The sequence below is a fragment of the Psittacula echo genome (assembly GCF_963264785.1).
Source record: "Psittacula echo genome assembly, chromosome: 10".
NCBI lineage: Eukaryota > Metazoa > Chordata > Aves > Psittaciformes > Psittacidae > Psittacula > Psittacula echo.
In genome coordinates, this window is record NC_137741.1 from 3,264,396 (window position 1) to 3,286,703 (window position 22,308).

At 42.4% G+C, this 22,308-nt stretch overlaps 1 protein-coding gene across 5 annotated transcripts in view; it reads left to right on the top strand.

Moving 5' to 3' along the window:
* Window positions 1–22,308, top strand: part of PEAK1 (pseudopodium enriched atypical kinase 1) — a 114,840-nt gene that overhangs the window by 44,060 nt on the left and 48,472 nt on the right. For 2 of the 5 annotated variants that reach the window (XM_080626310.1, XM_080626314.1), the window contains exons 2-3: window positions 4,664–4,833; window positions 12,663–12,751. The gene's annotated coding sequence lies outside the window, so the exon portion shown is untranslated. Of the gene's footprint in view, window positions 1–4,663; window positions 4,881–8,690; window positions 8,788–12,662; window positions 12,752–14,191; window positions 14,267–22,308 lie in introns of those variants that run through there. The other 3 variants (XM_080626312.1, XM_080626311.1, XM_080626313.1) reach the window with 3 other exon arrangements.

Sequence of the window (22,308 nt, forward strand, 5' to 3'; positions counted from 1 at the left end):
CCATCTTCTATCCCATGGCCTCCTTCACAGCACTACACAGCTCTTTGTTGTTTTAGGAAGCTCCTTCTGGCTAAGCTTGAAACTCTCTTCCAAGCTTTAATAAACCATGCACCTCTTTTAATCTGTAAGAGGTTTGTACTACATGATTCATTCGTAGGGATGGGACTAGTAGTACCTCCTGTCTTCTTTCTGCTGTCTCCTCTTATTAAATAATAGTAGGTCTGTAATATTAGGCCAAAAATTAGTGATTAAAAATTGCAGTCGGAAAGATGCAGCTGACAGCCTGGATAGTCCCTGGTGGCCTCAGAATTCAATCACTGCTTCTTCTTGATGTGACTCTGCAGGCTTCTTTGGTGAGGGATGAGGGTAGCTGGTTTCCAGTTTTAACCATTTCAAATCAGACATGCTGTATGTTATATCTTGAGCTTGGTTTTATATCGTGGTGGCTCATGGCAAAGTGTTTTATTTGGTGAAAGAAAATGTGTTCGCAATGAATAGGCCCAAGATGGTATCACTTCTAGGTACAGTTGGTAGGTTTGTGTTCTAGAAAGTCAGTTTGATGACAGTGAATTGTTTCCAGCTTTTTCAGGTGGCTACTACAGCTACAAGATGTGGTGGTTTCTTTTCCATTTGGGGCCAGCTGGATCTGGTCACAGAATGGGAGGTGAATGTATATTCAGAGTTTGGTTTTAATCTGCATCTGGATGATCAGCCTATGTTAAGTATGGTGGTGGTTCTGGGCAGAGAACCTTCTTCCCACCTCATTTCCAGAACCAAAGTAATTAATGCTGCTGGTTTTCTACTCTTGCTAATCTTTCCTTCCTTCCTTCCTTGAAAGGAATCATGTTCTGAGAGCACACAGACTTTCAGCCTACACAGTAGCCCTTTGGGATGTGTCTTCATCTTGTGGAATCAAAAGCTTTTCAAATCAGTGGTTCAGGAGTAGCAAATCCTTCAAACGCATGAGTAACAGATAGTTGTTTTTTAGAGTCCTTAAGCATGAGCAAGTCAATAAGTAATTCCATGAATCTCTCCATGAATCAGTTCTATTTTAAGCAGTATATTTATGCTATATTTAAATACTTTTAAAAGTAAGAAAAGTTTTGACTTTTAAACTCCGTTTTTCTGTGTCTTTTCTCCTGTGCATCTCTGAATTTGTATCGAAAGCAAGTATATCTGGAAAGGAAGGCATGTTCCCGCACTGGTTCATTCCCTTTATCTCCTTTAAAAGTAGATGTAGTCTACAGCATTTCTTCACCCAAGGAGATAATGTAGAGACGAAGGGGTTATTACTCTCCGAAACCAGAATAATATATCCCTGTCTATTACCACATTGAGGGTTAGGCAGTGCCGCTTCAGCACACCATCGCCCAAGCAGCCTGGCTGCACATATAGCGCTATCCCCTCGCACTTGAGCCGGAGCTCTGGGAGCGCTGGTCTTTCAGAGCAGGATATTCCATGCCAGACTGGTTGGCAAAGCTGTCACGTGGCCATTGTGTGTAGGAGGCCTGTGAAATCTCCTGGAAGGAAATCCCATGGCTTAATGAAGTAGTTTGGTGGTCGATCTTGACCCTGGGATACTCTTGACCCTGGGATACTCTGTTCTGCTTTGCTGATGCAATCAGGTTGGGAATAATGTGTCTCCCCTCCCTTTACTGTATCATGCGAAAAGGATAACCTAATGTGCGTATTGATAATGATGTATTTTTACAGGGTTTTGTGTCCAAGATATCAACATGCTAATGCATAAAACAGCATAAATATTGCCAGAATCCTACTAGCCTGGCAAATCTGAGAGCCATCTGAAAGTGAACAGTTCTTAGGATGAAAATCAGGCCATGTACAGAATGCTCAAGTACCACCAGCCGTTCGCAGCCATGAAGAGTTCACGTGCAGGCAACATGAATAGGAAAAATATTTCCCAAATGGGGGCTTTGTTTCCTTGTGGATTTGCTGCAGTTTCTGCCTCCTCGCACAGCCGGCAATCATAACTTGTATGGTGGCTTTTGAAAGGGAGACTTCCTGTTACTAATCTTGTAATTAGGTGCCCTTTTATTCATGCGCTGTCACTCAGATTGACAGGACAGATAGCTCCCAGCGCTGGCAGTTGCTAGAAAGTCGGGATGTGTTGCAGAAATGGCTTGTGATTCATTTGTTTAGCATTCCTCGCTCTTTGTTTTGCGAGGACAGCTTGTGTGGCGCTGAGTCACATGGCAGCTCTTTTCACACCCAGTTTGTGCTGCCTGCAGCCTCTGCAGAAAGCCAAGGGGAAAATGGAGAGGGATTTAGCTACAGCTTCATTTACTCCAGCCATGTGCATTGTCTAATGAGAGCAGCAGCTGAAAGGAAGGATTTTGGGTCATCTCTATCACTTAACTTAAGATGTTGTAAATTAACTGTAAGTAAATGTGGAGTGGTCAGGGTTTGTGCTAGGGTTTGATTCTTTTTGAATGGTAAATTGCATTGTACAAGTCTGTGTGCTGTTTGTTAGTACAATATCAACTTTATTTATGGCCTCCAATACCACTTGTTGACTTTTCGCATGCAATGAGCTTATGTTGGAAGCAAAATGTTTTCAGTGGCACCTAGAAGATATAATGTAATGGCAGGTTTAAAACACACCTAAGTGTTCCTCGCAAGCTGCAGGAACACCTTATTTATGGAAAGCTGTGGTAGGGAATCTGCCACCTCCAGCTGTGGCAGAGCTGTCAGAGTGCAATCCTGCAAGGAAAGGCAAATGGCAAGCACAGCCCTTTGCTGCTGCTCTGCAATGTCTGCAGAGTTTCAGGCCTTAAAAATGCCTGCATGCAGCTGAAACCAGAATATGGATGTCAAGGTTGGGGTTTTTATAGCGTTCCAGCTTATCTACACTTAAAGAAGTAGCACATTTAGAAATGTAGCATTGTTTGGTTTTGTTAAGATGTTGTTAGGTTTGGTTTTGGTTTAGGTAAGTTGCTGGGATAACCGTGACGATGTTGCATACACTATTTGCTAGCCCTTGGTGAAATTTAGTATTGCCCTACTACTTCTACCTTTAATCTGTGTATTTTAAGGCAGGCACAGATATGGCTATGACAAACTTTTCCCATCTTGGTGTTTCCCATAGAGATGTGCCCAGAGAAACCTACAATTTGGGAACAGTATGGCACCATGGCCACCTCCAGCACTAAAGGAGAAATGCATCCCCCTCCCCTAGCCAGCCTCTCTACATTGAGTGTGCTGCCTGAAATTCACAGAGCTCTCAGTTTATATATTCCCAATGTATATCTTCTGGAAGGGGTTAAAATTTCACACAAACACGTTGCTTTAATGAGAGACTTTACTTCTGGGTTCAGTGCAGCTGTTGCAGGCCTTGAAGTGTTTGCCGATTCCTCTGTTCTTCAGGGCTGGTTTTCTTAATTCACATAGTTCTCTAATATGCACAAATGCTGCTGCTGGGTGAGTGAGGTTCTCAAACATCTCAGGACCGGGGTGTTCTCTCAACATTCTTTCTGGAGGCTTTGCAAGGCTCTGGTCTCCTTTCTGGTCTTCTCCTACATCATATTTCTGGCTAATCCCATCTGTGAAAGCAGAGTGGTTGGGAGGAGAACATTAACTCTCCATCCAGAGTAAGCTCTTGACTTCTCTCTAGTATCTCCATTTAGAGGAGGAGCCACAAGTTGAAGTTCAAGACTAAATCTGTGGCTGTTCCTTTATCTGTCTTTAGCAGGAGGGTGTTCACCCTTCTCATTCATTCCATTTTTAAGGACATGAATACGTGTTTGCTGTTATGATGGCCCCTACTCATCTCACCGGTTGCTGCTCCTCTTCAAAGCTACTTCAGCATCTTCCTTCCAAATGTCCAAAAATTGGTTTTGTAGCAGTAACAGAAGGCATTTTGCTGATGCTGCTCAGCAGCTGATGGTTCTGCTTGTCACGTTCATCAGTGCTGCCTCGCTACTGTACAGCCTGGGTGTGCTCAGCAGCCTTTTCACATTAGTGAAGTGCTATTCACAAAGTGCTTTGCTCCGTCTCATCTGTGGCTTTCCTAATACAAATAATTGCTCTGGGCATTAGTGTTAACTTTCTTCCCACCAACTTTGGCATCCACAAATGTGGTTATACTTGAAGGCACAGGAGCAGAATACTGAGCTGGCGGGAGAGAAGAAAAGCCCAACCCAAAACACCCGAAAGAACTAGTAGACATCTCTGACTGTTCAGTTATACGGGATTCAGGTGAAGGTTATTTATCCGAGCAGCTAACTCCATGCAAGACTAACCACCACAGATGCTAATATGCAAAGATAAGTAACATAAAATGAAGATGCTAAGATTACTTGTTCATTTTTCCTTGTAAAGTCTGCAGTGATACCTGCTGCCTTCTACAGGGTGTGTGCTCTAGCCCCTGCTTTCATGGCAAAGCTCATAGTGTGGCTGTGTAGCAGATAGAATTGAAAGCCACTGCAGCAGTGTGCTTCTGGGGTTTGAAAAGAAATGGGCGTGCTAAGGAAGAGGAGGAGAGTCTGGTGTGCCAGCGATGCAGCCAGAATCCCCCAAAGAATCCAAGTGTCTCTTTATAGCTTGTGTAGCGTTTGAGAGATCAGAAGGTCACTGAAGAAGGAAAACTGACAGTAAATCACCTCTGAAACTGGTTTGAAATAAGGCCATTGTCTGTCTTTTTCAGAAGATGTTGCTGTCCTGACCAGTGATCATGAAGAGAAGGGGGTGAAGAGAATTTGTCTGGAGAAGTGAGAAGCTTTGGAATTCTCAGCAGAATTTATTGCCAGTAGCTGCAGAAGGTTTTGCAAAGAGACCATTGACGCTGGAATGGATGAAATGCCTCAAACTTAAGCGGTAACTAAGCTTTCTGACATCTTATTTCCCTCCTACAGTATCATAAGGTAATTTACATGGATTATAGAGGATGTTGGTTTACTACTACTAGAGTTTAAATAGAGTAATCTATTTAATCTATTACAATAGCCAAATATTGGATGACTCTGTAATTTTGGGTTTCATTTATTAGCAAGAAGTTGGGATTTCATTACCTGATGGTTACTTTATAGTAGTTGAAATTTCTTCCCAACGGTTCATCCCATCTGTTCGTCATTGAAAAACAAAATCAGGTTTTGCTATTACTCTCTATTAGTAACCATCTTCCTACCAAATGCCTAGCAAAGCTGCAATGTGGAACAAGTTGTAGAAGCATCTCTCTACCTTTTCTTAGTTAGATGGTCAGTAATTAGTGCAACTCGTGAAACATGCAACAAGGCTCACAGCACACTGGGAAGGTTGCTCATTTCTGCCAACCATCAGCAGCTCCTGATATCTCTTTTGTATTTCCACTTTCTTCTTTTCTTTGCTGTTCTTACTTGCTTATCCTGTTCTCTGCCCTTCATCCACTCAGAATGGGGTATGAAACATGTCAAACAGCTTTATCTTGTATTTGAGACCTACGGCATCTTCACCAGGGCAGTGTACTAGCCAGGCATACAAAAATGTGCTACTTCTCAATGTTGAAGTGGGAGTAGCAAGACCCCAGCTTCTTCTGGCTATCGGATTGTAGGCTTTGTCCTTGTGTAGAAGTGACTGAAGTGTAACCACTTAGAAGGTTTAAGGGGCCGGGGGGGAGAGGGAAAGTTACAACACCTTTAGTAGAGCAAAATGATGATTCAATGTCTTTTGAGAGCAGAGATTGAGGTCTCTGTGCTCTTGCCAAAGCCTCACTGAACCTGTGTACAACAGGATTTTCCTTAGTTTGATTCCACCGATGGAAACCAGTCATGTAACTGTGTGTATCAGAAATGCCATACAGCCACATTGCTTCCGTTTGGCATGAATTAAAGAAAAGAAGAAAGAAATTTGTGTGTTGTGGTTTTGTTTGCTACGATTTCAAACTGTTAAGAACTTGCGTTTTCAGACATTGATAGGAGTTCCTTCTTACACTGCCCTCTGGTCCTGAGAGGAAGCAGGTCTGACAGTATTTATGTGATTTTTGACCTTACAAGTATAGCTGTTTTCCTTTACCAGACCAGGTACAGTATTTATTCCACCTGTATATCATAGTGCCCTAGAATAATTCTGTCCCAACTTTGGTGAGGGTTAAAGGCAGGATTGTGGACAATGATCAGCATTAGTGTAACAGTTCCTATGTGAAATCCACAGTGAAGCTCCTCCTGTCTCTTGTCAGAGCAGTCAGGCCAGCACTCCCAACTGAGAACTCACAGCTTGGCCAATGCGTCACTTGGGCAATAGGCTGCTGGGGTTTTTCCCTAACTGATTTCCCATCTTTATCAGTTGTCTGCTTTGTTGCCAGAGTTGCTTGTATATTGTATTTATTTCTCCTACTGTATGGGCAAGAAGGGAATGCTTACAGCTTCCATTCATCTGCAGTGCAGACAAATGAGGCTCAAAGAGAAATGTTTTTCTTCTTTCATGTTTTCAAATTTACTGGGCTCTTTTTAATGTTTTCCTCTGTTCTTCTGTTCACTTCTGTGGTCCTTTGCCTTGGAATGTGTGCACATACAGATCACCAATTCATTGACATGTCTAATGAGAACAAGAGCAAAAGAGAGTTCTGGTACTCACATCCTTATTTTGCAGCAGCTGTGAAGCTGGAGCACTGTTGTCTGCCTTCAAATTTCTGTAAAGCACTTTAGAGCCCAGAAATATTAGCAGCACAGGTTTAAAAGCAATGCTGATCACAAACTTACTTATTCTTGCTAAGGGAAATGTACCATTGGCATATCTGTATTCAGTAGTAGTAGACAATACAAATCATTTATAACCATCATCGTTTTAGAGGAGGAATTCTTGGTAAACTGGAAGGTGATTCTACCTTGTATGTTGCTGCATGACAGAGCACCTACTTCATTACACATCCAGCCTTTGCCAAAACAGCGCCAACTAAATCTGCCAGGAATAGTGGCTTCAGCTGAGGGAATAGGTTCCCATCATTGTTGCTGTATTCAGATTCCTGTTATCTAGCTGATAAAAGTGACAGCCAGTGGCCCTGGAACAGGAATAACAGCACCATGCGATAGATCTCTCTGCTGGCACAGGAAAAGGTCTTCATGGGCTGAGCATCAAGAGGTTTGTATATTTGGGGAAGTGCTGAGTGAGCCAAGGGAGAGGTCTGGAGAGAGCCGGGGCTGCTGCTTTGGGCACATCTCTTCTTGCTGGAGGTGCTGCGAGTGCTTAGGTGGGAACTAAGCGAGGGTGCCACGTGAACAGATTGTTTCTGTCTCCAAGAACAGCTGGAGGATGTTGCATGGGAGGTGCTCTTGGCTCAGGGATTCAAGATGGGAGGGTTTTCTCTCAGCTTGAGAACACATTTTTTCCGCTTGACTCACTGAGTGAAATTGAAATGAGTGATAAAATTTCCAGAAGGACGGTGGAATTGGTTGCAATAATAAAAAGTGCATTTATCATCAGGAAGGAAGAGCAAAATAAGGGGAAAGAGTCAATGAAGAGGAAGTCACCACCTTCTCACCAACAATGGGAGGCTGTGGGCAGCAGCACAGCCACATGGAATTCGCCATTGGAGAGAATTCCTCTGGCACGACTGCCAGCCGCCTCTCCCGCATGCAGTACCCACACGCCTTTCTGTAAGGACACTCCATTCAAAAGACATTACCCTACCGTGTTTGTATAGGTTAATGCATGAAAGGAAACTGCCCACTAATTCCTACAGAGCCCATTTTTTTCCCAGGAACAACACCAGCCTTTGTTTCTTCTCTCTGGCTTGGCACGTAGAGCAAAGAAGGAACATAAAATACTGGCGCTGGAGTCTGCTGTGATTGATGTATCCTGGAGATAAAAGTACCTGCACAAGGCAGGGAGGGGCTATTGGCTTAAATGTATTTTTAAGATAATAACCATAAAAATAGTCTTTTAATGATTTTACTTCTCTCTGCTGCATTTCCTTTGTGCATTCCTGAGTGCTTTGCCAGACTTCAACTGCTGTATCAATTACTTTGTGCTTCCAGTTTGAAAAAGATTTGGAGCAGGGGCACCATGTCCCATGTCCAGGCCAGGCCACTGCTTCTCCCACCAGTGGTGCAGGAATTGCAGAATTGTATCACTAAAACAGGGACAAGAGAGGGAATGTTTGAATTTCCATTACCTATGGGCAAAAGACAGATTCAAACCCCAGGATTTTAGCTCTATCTCAGGAGTAGCTAAAGATACTGAATTCAGGATCTGTTCGGGCTTGAGAGGGGGTGTTTAAGAAAGACTTTGCTCTTCCCCTGAGACCTGCCTTGCTTGGTGTTCAGGTCCAACCAGGCTCTTTCAGCTGAGGTGTAAATGACTGAAGACAGTGATTCAAAATGGAAACATTGACAGACTCTAAGCAACAATAACATAAAAATATTTATTTAATGTCCCTCTGTGCAATTCTTTCCAAAGGGCACTTGTGATTTTTCACTCGCTTGCATTAGTCTCCATTTTCATCTCTGCTTATCTGTGAAATCTGTCTCATCACAGGTATGTTATAAATACTGTCCTTGTCGGTTCAGCTGTCCAAAGGAGGCTGCTGCTTCTGTTTGTTGGATTCCTGCTGTTTTGATGCTGTCCCTGGAAACTGCAAATAAGCAGGACAGGCACAATGGAAAAATCATCTCATGAACTTGTAAAGCTCCAAACCAGCGCTGCTCTTGATTTGGAGCAAGCTCCTGTGTTTTACATCAAATCAACTCCGGCCATGCTGCTGGGTATCAGATCTAGCTCTTCTTGTGATGGATGGCGGATTGCTTATTGGGGCAGCAGTGGATTTTCAGTGATGAGAGATTGGAGTCCTTGTTTATGGTGAGGTCTCCAGTTCTCATTTGCTCAATACATGTAACAACTTCACCTTCCCTTAATTCCTTTGATTTCCATCTTCTGCCACTAGTGTTTTTTTACTTTGTCATTTCATTTGTCAGCTGTTCATTTGGTGATAATTAGATTATATTTTTCATGCTGGGTCCTTTTATTTTCCTCTAGCCTGTGATGTGATGTGGTCTTGGCAAGAAACACATTTCCATTCTCAACAGAACCCAACCAAACCTGAATGCATCTCAGATCGTGCTAATTAAAAAAATGATTGACTTCTAGGCTTGGAAAAAGATAATCAACACACTTGAACCTGCCTCAAGCAAGGTTGTATGAGGAAGAATAACTTTCTTGTTGAGCTGGAAAAGATTACGTATGTAGTTGCCATGTATTATTGTTTTGAGTGCTGTCCAGATACCCAAGAGTTCTACCTGTCCTATTGGGGTCATTTCTTTGCTAGAATCTGTAAATCACAGTTGTTCCATTAGCTCCATGCTCTCCCTATTAGGAAGTGGCACATAGGCCATTATGTAAATACCAAGCTGCTGGCCTGTCTGTTAATATTAAGAGCAGAGCGAGGGAATGAAGGAACAGAAAGTAGCTGCATCTAAAAATACACCTGAGAAACAGACCCAAGGCAGCAGCGCTGCTTGCTGTGTTAGGAGAGGACTCAAAGGGTTTCTTAGCAATTTATCCTTTCCAACAGGAATCTCCTTAAATCTCATCAGTGTATCTCCCTGAAACTGCTTTCAGAAACAATTGCTGCTGATGCACAGGCTTTTTCCCTTGTTCTCACAAAGCTGGATGTTTTCGGCACAGTCATCACTATCTTTAATACAACCATTAGCATACATCTATATTTTAAGCAAAAACACTTCAGAGGTGTATAGGAGAGTTTTAACAGACTTCAAAATAATCCCAAAAAACCTTCCATTTTCAGCAATTCTTTATACGAATTAACCTATTTTTTGGCTAAGCTTTTACTTTTATTCCATTGCTTTCCATTTCTGGTAATAAAACCCTGTGTATTCTCCAGAGCAAACCCACAGGTTACCCTTTGAGCTGCCCTGTTGTGGTGATGCTGTGTGATTTGCGTTAACAGCAGCATTCCAAAGATACCAAACAAAATGGAGACTTTTCCTACTGAAGGCCTATGTTGGGCAGTGCGCAAACATAATTGGGGTTATTTATTTCTCAGTTCCAGATAAGAAGGTGTGAGCACAAAGAGAATACAAAATGAAAAGAATCCCAGTTCCAGATTCTTTAGATTCTTGCCTCCCCACCCAGATCTTTTCAGAGCGCTGCAGTGTGCTCCTGAGACACATGATGCTTTTCTTCTTTATAGCCCTCCCCAAGACCTAACCTAACAAATATCGGTCACTTACAGTTCTCATTGCACTGTCTTCTCCAACAAGTTTGTGGTGGTTTCCTCTATTTACAAACATCTTTCCCAGGTTAAAATATCTCCAGCTTTCCTCAGGAGGTTCCTTGAATTAGTAACTAGGAATGGAAGCTGCAGGAGCTGCTGCTTGATGAAAGCAGTGACAGCATGTTTTGTTTTGATCACTGCAGCACAACCCAGCTCTATAACCGGCCAGAGGGATTGAACCTCTCTCAAAACTCATAATCTCATGGAAAGGACTGCTGAAAATAGCATTGGGAAAGGCAACTTTCTCTTGTTTGTGCTGACTTCCTCTCTCAGATTTGGGTTGTTTTGCTGCAAATACAATTCAGGTACAGGACAACTGCAAACTGTGGTTCATCACAAGCAGGAGGGATGTGTTAGCAGCAGGTTTGCCTCCCATACATTTCAGACTTCCCGAACACTCTCTCTGCCATCCCTTTTTGTAATAGCATTGGAGTTTGTGCATTGGCACTCACATCAGTACTTTTGGCATAGTGCTGTTTGGTTTCAACATCCCTACACAGCTTACTTAGGAAGACACGCAAACCTGCAGATTTAAAGGCAGCATGCTGTGAGGAATGAAGGTGTATTACTACAGTAATGCCTATCAGAACATTTTTGGGTTTATTTTATCATGTCAGTATTGTGGCTTCATTGTATTTAAGTTTAGGGCTTAAACTGAGTGAATTTACAGGCATTAAATTATAAATATAATACAATTTATTAAATATAATTTATAATGTAACTATAATGTAATATAAATATATTAAATTAGAATATAAATTATAAAATCTATTACTGTGCCTTTTTAATGGAAAAACACACTTCTGCATTTAATGAAAGATAGCACCAAGCTCATTGAAGGAAAATTCATCCTTGTCTTACTGTATGCCTGTGTTACTGATTTGCAAGACTTGAGCTGATAATATCCATTAAGCTTGATTTTAGTGATAGATATAAAAATTAACCTTGAATATCTGCATGGTGGTGACATACTTGAGTGTTACATCAGTCAGTATTTGGTTAATTATCCAAGTATCCCTGCAAAAAGAGCAGGCTCCAGCTGGCTGTAATTAGGGCTGAATTGTTCCATGCCTTCAAGACAATTTTTACATTCATGGGATCTGCAGCTTTCTGTTGTCCTCATTTCCTGTAACATAAAAGGACTTGTAGCTCAAAGAATTAAAGGGGGGCAAATGGGGAGAGAGGCTCTGTGGATAAATCTTGCTAACATCCTTAGAGGTCTGAGTGCGAAATATGCATTGCAAGTTTAAAAAACAATAAAAAGGAAAAAGGCAAAAAGAAAAGGGGAAAATCTACCAGGGGTCCTAGCCAGAAAGTGCCATTTCACTCGATGAGAAGAAAAGGTGGATCTTTAGAAAGCACAGTGGGTTCCAGAAGAGCTGAAATCTGTGCTCTGTAAATCCTGGTCTTAATGAGAGACCACCAGGCTGCGTAGGAAGAAACTTGGATAGCAAATCAGGAAGGCATGTGACATAAAACAGTCAATGGAGATTCAGTAATTCAGTAGCCATGGGATACAGCACTAACAGTGAGATATAACACATCCAATTTGTTGAAGTAAGTCTCCCCTTTTTGTCCTTGTGCTGTGGAATTACTGGCACTGCAGTACTGGTATTTGCTGTTATGGATGTCCTAGCTGCAGGAGATGCCCCTCAGCGTGCTTCTCTCTTCAGTACTGGGGTCATCATGAGCTGTGATCTGTGCAGCCTCTGTTGTTGTCAGCCTTTATTTTAACCCATGATCAAGACTAGCAAGTTCTCAAACTATTACTCTTTTGGGGGAAGAAATAGCCTTTTGTTTAGTTTGCATGTAAAATTGCACATTGGTATTTCAGTGGTATCCAGTGGGGAAGGTACATGCCAGGAACTGTACAAAAAAGAAAGTGGTGGTGGGGTGCAATTAACATGGTTATTTTAAGAGCATCTGTAAATAGGTAGTTGCAGTCCATAGCCCCATGTAAACTGTCTCTCGAGTATCTTGAGATCAGGTAAAACAAGGTTGTCATGTCTTTGTGATTTACCTGAGCCACTCACAGTTCCCAAGAAAAACATTAGGCCCTAGGGAGTCTGTTGGACAGAAGGGTTGTGCTCCCCCTTGCAGGAGAGGTTGTGCCACACAGTCTGAAATGGGTGAAGTGTTCCTCTGACAACCTGAGCAGAATGGAAGCTTTTATGCAGCATGGTAGTTCAGTCAACGTGAGCCCAAGAGCTTCAGAACAGTACTTGTCTGTAGGCCATGCTGCTTCTCTTCTGCTGAAATCTCTGCTGACCACTTCTTGGGGTGCAGAGGGCAACATTGCTCCATCAGTGACCTCACTGCAGCTCCGAGCCATGCAGTGGTGTCCCCTCTGTGGCTGAATGTTCAGTGCTTATTGCGTATCTTCATGAGCCCTTTCAACTTGCTGACCTGACTGAAAACGCCTCTTCCTCCCTGTCCGCAGGTTGATTTGCTGCAGTTTGAAAGCCAAGTCTGTTCAAACGTGTCAGAACAGCAGAGCCGGCTCAAGAGAAGTGGTGAGCGTACATGAAGGTGAGCATCTTTAAGGTTACTAATGTCTTATCAGCATAATGGCCTAAAGGAAGTTAATGAAGCCAGCAGTTGATAGGGAAAGGTGTACAAGTTAAATTCCTTCTTCTGTATTAAATGCAAATTAAATCTTTCATAGGCAGTAATAGTTGTATGAGTCTTTTACTGATTGCCTTCATATCTATCTGTATTTTCTGATTTTGATCTATTCAGACAGGCAGCTCCAGCAGTGGCTGTGCAGGTATCTGAGCTGCATTTAGAAAACGGCTTTGCAGTAGAGTCATATAATTGTTATTACTCCATTTTCTGCACATGAGCAATCATTCTCCACTGCCATGGCATTGTTCACTACATAAACATAGGTAATGAGTGCGTAAGAGCACTTGCAGTGTTGCAGGTCTGAAGTGTACAAAATACACACAGGAAAATAAATTTTATTGTATGTGCTGAATTAAACTTTTTTGATTTGCTTCTGTGTGTTTTATTACATTATTAATAGAGAATTAATATATTTTGTACTATTTAGACAAGAATGCTTTACTTACTGAGCTGCTGCTAGGAAAGCTTATATTGTCTAAGCATAGAATTTAGAGTCATAGATTCTATTCTTTAACTGAAAATAAGTTTCTTAATCCTCAGTATCTAGATAAGTTCCTTGAAACTTTATTGTGACAACTATGGCAAAAGAGCTATATCTACATACTTAACAGTTTCAGCTCTAGCCATACCCTAGTGAATCCTTCATATGTGGTTTGATGTTAGTTAGTTAGTCTAGTAACTAGCTGCAAGCAAAGGCAATTGATGAACTTTCTTTTTCCCCATTATAGAGTCATAGAATCGCTTAGGTTGGACAAGACCTTTAAGATTGTAGAGTCCAAGCATTAACCCAGCATTGCCATGTCCACCACTAAACCACATCCCTAAGCACCACATCCACCCAGGCACAGGCTGGCTCACGTTCAGCTGTCTGTCAACCAACACAAAAAGGTCTCTACATCGAGCAGCTTTCCAGCCACTCTTCCCAAGCCTGGAGCATTGCAGGGGGTTGTTGTGACCCAGGTGCAGGACCTGGCCCTTTGTCTTGTTGAACTTCATACAATTGGGCTTGGCCTATGGATCCAGCCTGTCCAGATCCCTCTGCAGGGCCTTTGACCCTTCAGCAGATCAACACTCCCACCCAGCTTGGTGTCTGCAGACGTAGTGCAGGTGCACTCAAACCCCTTGTCCTGATCATTCCCATAGGACAACCCATCTCGTTCCCTTTCTTCAGTTTTGGTTTCCAGCAGGGGAATTTGCTGCAAGGTCCCATAAGCACCAATATAGGAGGCAGGGCTGCATGGTCACTTACAACATCAAACACAAACTATGGGGCGAGGGCAGGTTTCACTGTGTTTCTAGATGACATCGCCACAGTTGCCATTTCACTTGTTTATGTTTCAGTAGTTTCCAGCAATCTAACAACTAGGTGTTTCCCAGGCACATTAGAAGAGAATTCAGTTATCATGGCAAATGTTAAAGGTAAGACTCGCAACAAAATCCAGGAGCTCTTCAAAACCTCCTCAGCTCTACCTTGTGATCCCTGAGGTCATTAATCCTGCCATGACCCTGCACTCTCAACTGCCTCAACCTCATGCAGAAGTGTAAGCATGTATCTCACAGTTCATGTTACAAAGATCCATGGAACTTCCAGCATGAGGGATAATGCTTCATAATCGTTCAGAGTTGAGTATTGACTGCAATAACCACTAACCTCCTTCTGCAGTGGTGTGCCACAAAAGGAATGGCTTTCGTGTTGAAACATGAGTGGAGTACACTGTAATGTTTAATGCATCATTTTAACAGGACTCTCAAAAAGCCAACTATCTTGGTGTGTTATTATCTCACACTCTGCAGTAGTTGTTTCTTATTTAAATGTCCTATCTCACTTGAGATTCAATGTAATTAGAACCAGCCTGTGGAAAAATCTTTTTCTATTATGCCTTAGTTATTGTTCCAGTCAAGATGGTAAAGGAAATCTAACAGGATATAATGAAAATGATACAGCCATTTGCAAGAGGCACTTTTCCTGAGGGAAGTAAAAGGCAGTGCCACTTTTCATTTTGCTTTGTATTTCTAAACATGGTATATGTCTGGAATGATTCCACTGAGACTTGCCAATACACCTGAGAGCAGAGTCAGGTACATCTGACTGCAGTCTGACCTGATGATACAAGAGGAAACCAAAAGTACCACAGCAATAAGCCTCTTGCACTATGAATGTTGCTTTACAGCCAATGTTGAGCCAAAACTAGGTCTAGTTGCCCACTGAGGTATATGTGAAGGAATTGGGCCTACCTTAATAAGCATCTCTTTGTTTCCTCTAGCTGTAACATCTTCAATGGGGAGGTACATCCAGAATGTAGAATCTGGAGAGATGCTGCAAAGCAAGTCATGCCCAAAGCTATAGGGTAATGTGTTTCCCAGACAAGAAGCGATGTTCCTGGTACAAAAGAGTAGGCAAAAGGATGTCAAAGTCCATTATCTTGGTCTGGCTTGGAGTCAGGATCCCAGCAAGGCACAAGGTGTGAGCTGGTCCCTCACCGCTGTCTATGCCTGTGTGATTTCTAAGGGTTCAGATGCCACTACTCTACATCTTTTAGCTTTTATATTGGGTTAGAATTTTATGTTAAAGCTGGTTGGCAATCTTTTCTCTTTTGTGCAGAAGCCAGTTGTGAACAGGCTTTTGTATTATCAGCATGTTATAGTCATTAATTCACACTGGTATTGATAAACTTGAAGTCAGAGAGGCTTAATCAAGAGGCTGCATGCCCTGGAGCACAGTTAGAAACACGGTCTTTCAAGGGGCAATGGTAGGATTTTCAGCCCTGCTATTTCAGCTCACCATGGCTGTGTATGGATGGAATGAGCTCACAAAGCAGCCATGTTTATCAGGTGCTGCTGACGTTCATCTCTGACAGCGGGGACTTGAAAATGCAGAGGAGTACAGGCAGCTAAGTCTGTCTTCAAACAAACATCAGAAGCAACAGATTGATCTTGGTTTTCAAAGCTAACGGTGTAGGAATTCCAATGATCAAAAAGTCAGGAGTTTGGGACCTGCAAACTATTATTTTCAATATAGATATATATATAAAATATATAATATTATAGTCAGTATATATAAAAATATATAATTATATAATATATATATAGTTTGAAACTATTGTTTCAGCTCCAACTTAAAAAATTAGAACTCTACCTGAAAAGATTCTTCGATTTGTTCGTTTCTGGGGTTGCTGCTGTCTGATCTGTCGAGCACTTGTGCACAAGTTTGCCTTGTCTGTTGCCTTGGACTCTTTGGAAGCGAGGAAGCAGCCATTCCTTCCTCTCCCCTTCCCCCCATGCCTTTTTTTATGAAGAAATGATTAAATGCTTTGAGTACAAATGCACATGAATATTTATAAGAACTTCTATAACATTTAGCAAGGCAGTGCTTCGTGGCTGTCTCTTTCTGAATGCACATAATAAAGTACCCATAATTTCTTTGAAGTTGCACTTGCTCTGTACTAATTTGATCACAGATTGGTAGGATCTGGAGGCTCCTCGGGGCTGCAGGGCTGCCGTTGTTGGCGCTGGCAAAACACAGCTCCTTGCTGTGTTCCCTCCTTTGCTCTTAAATGCCTGTGGTTTAACATTAAATAAGAATACGTTTTTCATGCATCATTTACAGTTAAGTTGCAGAAAATTGCCAGGTAGCAATCTTGTAACCTGCATTGAATAAATACCTGACTCTCCCTGCATTTACACTTCAGCCCTGGAAGAAACAGCTTTAAGTGTTTTATGCTTGAAACACTAACACTGCAGAACAATTGAAGGGCCCTGGAGCACACTCTGCAAACCACTTGGAGGATCCTCCTGTTAATGCAAAAACTGTTTTAGTCTCCACTTGTTCCTCTGCATATTGTCTCTTGGTAACAGTGCATCCTGTGAATACTGAAGAGGGTGTGTAATGCCTCGGAGTCTAAGGCACCCATTTCTAAAAAGCAAATGGAAACTCGGAGCTGCTAATCGCACTATTTATCCCCTTGACATCCTTAAGGCATTTAGATCAGATTAAGCAGATGAGCAGTCTGAGGAGAGGAGAAAGAAGAAAGACTTTAGGCAAAAGGGAGTGGAGGATAAAGCTGGATTTATCAAAGCTGAAGATTGTTTTAGAACTGGGTTTGGAAGTTCCTTGCTCATAATATTATGTATTATAACTCCTCCTCTCCTCCTCTATAAAGTGAAGAAATTGCATGTGCTCCTATCCCTAAAGTTACTCTATTAATTGCAGGTTTACAGTGGTTATTTAAAAGCTGAGTGGTGTTTTCTGTATTGAAAGTTATTTATTGGAGCTTTACCTGATGCGTAGGCCTGTATGAACACAAGTAAATACTACATCAACAGGACCCTCCTTCAGCTGCTCACACCAGCCAAAGCACTGCAGCAACCTGCACTCGCTGCTTACCTTCACCACGGGCTAGAACGTTGCTTCGAACATTCCAAATGGTGTGGTGGTGCACTGCTCCCAGTGTGAGTGTTGGTGCAGCAGACCCGCTGTGAAGGCAGCAGTGGGAATCGCTTCTAAAACCACTGCTGCCAGCAAAGCCATCTCATCTCCTATGGAGTCAGCTACAGAAGGTACCCAGGAGTGTCTGGCTGAGTTTTAATGTGTGTCATTGCGAGCTCTGTGCTGAAAGCCTGGATTCTATGGAGATGTTTTAAACGTTCCGTAGGTTTGCAGTTTTCTCTGGGATAATTCCTCTGCATGAATTTTCCCTGGGATTCATTACTAGTATTGTTTTTTTCTCTTGTCTTTTATCTGGTCACGATGTGTATATCTTGTGTAGATCTCAGCCTGAAGGTCTCAGAAATACACCGACATTATAAATATGTGTGATATACACTTCTCTGCCACTAAGATATGGAAGCTCCACTGGTGTATTCTTAAAGGTGGCACTATTTATGTGACTTTAACCTCTACAAAACTGCTATATTTGACTTTCAGATAGTGATGTCTATCTTTTCAGAATCACCTTCATGACTAGAAAAGGAGAACTGAAAGAGACAGCATCAACAAGCAGGTTTCATTCCATTGCAGCTGCATACTTGCAGCATTACCTGTATCCCTCTCTATTAAAATAATTTTGAAGGAAAATAGTACTCTCTGTTGTGCTTGAGCTATGCAAAACTTTGAAGGCAGGCACCTGATGAACATGTAACAATACCTTGGAATATGTAAGATTTGCAGCTTGGTTACTACTGTGAGAAGAGCTTGTACTCGCCTGTGATCTGAGTATGTTTAGCAGTAGTAGTAATGCTGAATCTTGGTGTAACAATCCAGTGTTTGCAGCTACAAGAAAACAAAGGTTTTATTTGTTTCTAACTTATAAAATCCACTCAAACAGCTTAAAAAGAATACAAACTTTGGACAATAATAACTGCAAGAGATTTTGGGTCACATTCTTCATGGGGAAGATTAAAATTGGACTTAGAAAAAAGAGTTTGACAGCTCTTCCTCATTTCTTTACACTTTACTTTCAGAGTGTAAAAGCAAAGTGTGCACCAGGAAATGAAGAGGCAAAGCAAGCAGTAAGGCTGGAGGGACCGTTTGAGGCTCTCGTTTGTCTGTGGATCCTGCTCTATTAAGGGTTCACAGAGATCTGAGGCAGAATTAATTGTATTCCTTTTACAGAGCCTCAAACTGGGCCTTCCATCACACCCTGTGAAACAAAACCCCTCCCTCAAGCAGTGAACTTGCTGCTAGAGCTTCATATCTTAAACCTGGTTAATGAGGAAGGGCCCACTGCTGAAAGGGAAGGCACTGGGCAGTGTGAGGAATTTGCTTTTTCCTTTCCTTCGCCCAGCACTGCAGACATTAAAGATGATGTTGCCTGCTTTCAGCAAGCAGCCATCTCATAATCTGTGTGAAGTCTGTCTTGTGCTCTTTTCCTTTCCAGTTCTTCTTTCTCCAACTTCTAGCATGTCATTAAAAGAGTACAGTGGCTGAAGAGTGAAAACTGAATCTTCCCAAATGCTGTTCCTTGTAAAATGTAATCTATCGCCCACACATCCCAAGGCAGTGATTGAAGATCTTGCCTAATTTGTCTTACTTGAGATTTAAGCAAAATCATCTGCTGAATGTTTCAGCCTATCTCTGTGCATTACAATTCAGCCAGCCTTCTTTGAAAAGAGAAATGTGGAAATAAGCCATGGTTAATGTATCAGTCTTTTATGTCTGGCGAGCAAATTTAACATAGGATGTGAGAGATACAGGCCTGCGGTCCATCTTCTGACTACACAATGCTAATTAGCATTACGAACCCATCCTTTCGTTAATCATGTTGAATAACTGAAGACTTGGAAGTGTTCTGTGCTGGAGCAGCAGTGCAGGAGGTTGGTACTGAGCTGCACTTGGCAAAGTGCACTGGGGTTGGCAGCAGAGGGGCAGTCGGGAGCAGAAGCACCGCTGTGATGGGCTGTCATGCTGCATCCTGGCACCTGCAGGTTGAAGAGAGCTAGGGTCTACTGCAGCGGGGGGCTGTAGGGCAGCATCTTGCTTTGGCAGAGCCAGAGGTGAAGGTAAATAAGAGGTTATATGCAGCTGCTCTTTATAACCAGCCTGTTCTGAGAAATGCCCTTAGTTTCTGTGTGTCCTTCCACATTTCTCTCCAGTCTTCCTGTTCCTTCAATGCCATATGACAGTAAGGAAATTATTTTGCTCTCTGGAGAAAAAATACTTTTGTGTAGCAAAACCTTTGGTATTAATATGAATTTTGAAAACCTGCACAGTGCAGAGCAAATCTGCTTCTGTTTCCCAGTGTATTTGTATGAAGCAGCAGAGGGGCCAAGCCCTGCAAGTGCATTCAGATGTGATAAGCAGCTGATAAATCTCCTACTATTGACTTTCATGATTTCTTTTTTTACATACTGCATTGTGGCATCCAAGCACGGTTCTGCTGCCTTTATCGGGTTTGACATACAGCAATTTCTATGAAAATTAAAGCTTTGGGATCACGGTTAACATCCTTGCTTTCAACAAAAGGCTTTTTAGAGCAGCTGACTTAAAAAAGCTGACAAGTGATTGTTACATGAGAAATGATTTGAGTAGGAGTAACCTAAAACAGCCCTGGGAGGTGGCGTGAGGAGGATTCATTTTCTGGTGATGCCAAAAACCATTTCTGCAAATCTCTGTGGAAATCTGAAAAACTAAACCTTGGATTTTTAATGCAAGTTACTCAGAGTGGGTTTTTCTAGGGAATATCTGCCCAGTGCTATTGCAAACCAAGAGCTTTCCTTTTGAAAATAGCTTTAAAGTAAGTCCTGTTTGATGCATTTGCAAAACCAGGTGTCCTTCCTCAGGCCTGTGTGTACCTTCTTTCCAGATGCCGAGTTTTAGTGAGCTGTGAACAGGTATCTCTTCATTAACAAGTATAGAAAAGGCTCAGTTAACTTCTAAATACTGTATGTTTCAATTTCATTCTTGATATGTTATTGAGAAACTGCAGTGGTGACAATGCAGTGTATGTTATGTGGATTAGGCCTGGCTATAGGTGGTAGGTCTGAAACTGATTGTAAGTAGGAGGTTGTTACTGAGGTAGCATGGAATGCTGCGGGTTAATCTTTGCCTAAAATCAGTCAAGGTTTTTTCAGGAGTAATCTGAAGGGAAATGCAAATAGAGCGAGCAGGAAGTCTGCAAGCAGAGGTGCTCACTGATTGCACTGAGCAAAGGCTTGAGCAAATAACTGGTATTTATTATGGGCAATTGTAAGGTGGGAATAAAGAGTTTAGGCCAGGCTTGCCTGACCCCACTGGGAGAAGTGAAGACCCTCAGAAGCTTGTGCAAGTCATGACCACCCCGTTAGCATGAGTTCAGGACTGAAAAGGAGAGTGCCTGGACTCCACATGCCGAGGAACCTATTTCAAGAGTAGGAAGAGGTTTTTCCCATTGTGTTTGTCCCTGGTATGAAGCTCCAGGAATGCTGTGTTGTCTTTTGGAGAGCAGCAGTCCAAGGGTGCTAGTAACAGTTCTCAAGAGTCACCAGTCCTTAAAGGTGTGAGCAGCTTGTGTTACAGACAAGACTAAGAGCTCAATTTGCCCTTTTTATTAGAAAAGACAGAGTAGAACCAATAGTACTACTAAAGTATGGGGTCAGGAGTAACACTGTGTTGCATAAACGAGTAATGAGTAACACTGTGTTGCGTAGCTGCTGTAATTACCATCGCAGCTCATGATTTCACTAACAGTTGGGATCCCATGTACTGTTTAAATATCCATAACATATGCCATTATGTGTTACTAAGCTGAGTTTGAGCCCATAACTTTGAAGTCTGCTGTACAGATTTTCTTTTCCTGTATAAATTGCAAAATTAAGTACTACAGTGAGCATTTAGTCTCTTCTGTGGACCATACTTGGGAGTCCTGGTATGTACATCACCTTCCTGTGCATAGTGTTGATGAAGCAGTATTGGGGAAGCACGTTTTAGATTCCTGAGCAGTTTTCCGCATTTGATGGAGTATTGATATTGTCTCTGGCCTGTCTATAAAGACTGAGCCCAGGACCTCAGCAGGGAGCCATGGGAAGGATATTGCTGCTGCCTTGCAACTTGCTGCTTATGTGGATGGGGGAGTAGGTCTTGGTCTCTCCGTTTCTCTTAGGCTAGTTCTTATCACTGTTTAGTTCAGTTCAAATGGCATTGTGTTGCATACAGCAGGAAGAAACCTCCCTCCAGACCCTCCATGAGGGCAGGCAATAGCAGCCTTTTGTATTTTATTCAAGTTGGTAGCAACAGAGCGCAATTGCCCAATTGTGAAGTCCATTCCTGTACAGTGATGGACTCATAGCAGACCTGTGTGCTAATGAAGTACACTGTCATAAAAGCCTTGTTGGAAAAGTAAAGAATTCCAATGGGTGTGATTGTGCTTTTACCTTCGGGTCCCTGTGGATTGAGTCATTTTAGCGGTCCAAGACTAGAAAATTCACACTCTGTTTTTTCTGGCGAGAAAAAGCTTTGCACATCAGGGTTCTATCGAGCACAAGTAGCAAAATGCGTGTTTGTCAGTCAGCCCCTGTAAGGAAAGCATGTCTGTGAAAAGAGCTAAAGGAAAAGAATTCAGGAGTGCTGCTTCTGCAAACAAACATGTCTGTTGCTTTCCTTTCCTTTCCTAGAGCTTGCTCACAGTGCAACAGCAGTGGTGTTGGTTCATCCTGTGTCCTGACGTGTAAGTTTGCAAGCTTGTGATTTTCAAGTGTAATCAGCACTCTGCTAATGAGTACGTGAGTGCTCTGACAGCGCGGCTCTTGTTTCTGTAGGTGGAGAGAACAGCTTCAGGGGCACCGTGGGCTCACAGGGGTGCTGGGAGCAGAAGGGGCTGTGGGAGTGGGGGGACGTGTGCCAGGCCCTACTTCGAATTGCTCTTAAAGCCGCCTCTGGCCTTTAAGGGGCTGGATGCTCTTGCTGCCCACAAAGCACATTGATCCTTAGAGGAGGTGTTGCCTGCAAGAAGTCAGCTTTCTCAGAAGCAGTAGGTGATTCCTTCTTC